Genomic DNA, 2,102 nt, shown 5'->3' with positions numbered 1-2,102 from the left:
AAAAGACGTGAACAAGCATGTCACAAAAAAATCCATATTGTCCAAGGAGTATGTTAAATGATGCTCAACTTAATTAGTTATTTGGAAAAAGCAAATTAAACAATGCAACACCAGTACATACCTGCCAGAATGGATAAGATGAAAAAGACAGAAAGTGCCAGATATTGACAAGGCTGACTTGCAAACTGCAGATAGGAGTCTAAATTGGTACAATGACTTTGGAAGACCATTTAGCAGTATCTGTTAAAGCTAAATATATGAATGCTCTATGATTCTACAGTTCTAACCCTAAGTGTGAAACCAGAAAAGTGTACATATGCATGTAGATATACATGCGCAAGCCTCATGTTCTTATGTTCTTAGCAGCACTTCTTTTTTTTTTTTTTTTTTGAGACAAGGTCTTGCTCTGTTGCCCAGAGTGGAGTGTGCAGTGGTGATCATAGCTCACTGCAGCCTCAAACCCCTGGGCTCAAGCGATCCTTCCACCTCAGCCTCCTGAGTAGCTAGGACTACAAGGGTACACCACCACGCCTGGTTGGTTTTTCAATTTTTTGTAGAGATGAGGTCTCATTATGTTGCCCAGGCTGGTCTCGAACTCCTGGCATCAAATGATCCTCCTGTCTTGGCCTCCCAAAGTGCTGGGATTACTGGCATTAGCCACCATGCCTGGCCTAGCAGCACTATTTTTGATGGTCAAAAACTGGAAACAGGCCGGGCGTGATGGTTCACACCTGTGATTCCAGCACGTTGGGAGTCCGAGGCAGGCAGATCACTTGAGCCCAAGAGTTCAAGACCAGACTGGGCAACATGATGAAACTCCCATCTCTGTTAAAAATGCAGAAAATTAGCCAGCATGGTGGTGCATGCCTGTAGTCCCAGCTACCCATGAGGCTGAGGTGGGAGGATCACCTGAGCCTGGGAGGCTGAGGCTACAGTGAACAGAGATGGTACCACAGCACTCCACCTGGGGCACCAGAACGAGACCCTGTCTCAAAACAAAACAAAACAAAACAAAACAAAACTGCAAACAGCTCAAGTGTCCATCTTCTGTAGACAAGTAAATTTTGCTGTGTTTATACAATAGAATATTATCCAGCAATGCAAATGAACAAACTATAACTACACACAGCTGCATGGACAAATGTCAGAAACATGACGTTGAGTGTGAGAAGCCAGATGCAAACGAGGACTCACTGTGCAATTCCGTGCATGTACAGTGGCCAGGTGAGGCTTATGGAGTGCTGAAATGCTCTGTATCCCGATCTGGAGGGTGGTTTTAAAAAAATGTTTTGAGCCAGCGCATTGGTTCACACCTGTAATTCCAGCACTTTGGGAGGCCAAGGTGGGCAGATCACTTGAGGTCAGGGGTTTGAGACCAGCCTGGACAAACATGGTGAAATCCCATCTCTACTAAAAATACAAAAATTAGCCGGGGGTGGTGGCGCACACCTGTAATCCCAGCTACTTGGGAGGCTGAGGCACAGAGCAAGGCTCTGTCTCAAAAAAAAAATCACAAATAAAAAATAAAATTTTTTTAAAAATTTGATTTTAATGTTTTTAGAGACGGGGGTCTGTGTCACTCAGGCTGGTCATGAACTCTTGGGCTCAAGCAGTCCTCTCACCTTGGCCTCACAAAGTGCTGGGATTTCAGATGTAAACTACCACGCCTGGCCCTGGAGGGTGGTTATACTTGTGTAGTAAAAACTCATGAAACCTTACACTTATGATTTGTAGTAGACTTTTCTGTATTAATGTTATATATATGTGTATTCTTTTTTTTTTTGTAGAGACGGATCCTGCTAAGTTGCCCAGGCTGGTCTTGAACTCCTGTGCTCAAGCAATCCTCCTGCCCTGGCCTCCCAAAGTGCTGGGATTACAGGTGTGAGCCACCGAGCCCAGCCTAAATAAAAAGTTTGCTTCTCTCCTCCTTTCCTCCCCAAAAACCAGGGTGTTATCAGTAAATCTACTTAACTAGGCCTAGGTGAATTGCGATAGGCTGCACTATGCTGAAAGCAAATGTACAGGTTGGGGGGGTGTCGTTGTCAGCTCTGCCATGTTGTGGACCTGCCCCCTTTTCAGGACACCTCACCTTACCTTCCATA

At 44.9% G+C, this 2,102-nt stretch overlaps 1 protein-coding gene across 3 annotated transcripts in view; it reads left to right on the top strand.

The window, feature by feature from the left end:
• CBY1 (chibby homolog 1 (Drosophila)) overlaps positions 1-2,102 on the top strand; it is a 29,392-nt gene that overhangs the window by 17,280 nt on the left and 10,010 nt on the right. The gene's annotated exons all lie outside the window — the stretch shown is intronic.

This window comes from Mandrillus leucophaeus, unplaced genomic scaffold (assembly GCF_000951045.1).
Source record: "Mandrillus leucophaeus isolate KB7577 unplaced genomic scaffold, Mleu.le_1.0 Scaffold2, whole genome shotgun sequence".
NCBI classification, from domain to species: domain Eukaryota; kingdom Metazoa; phylum Chordata; class Mammalia; order Primates; family Cercopithecidae; genus Mandrillus; species Mandrillus leucophaeus.
Note: the sequence above shows the minus strand (reverse complement) of the source record. Positions and strands in the feature narration are given on the sequence as shown.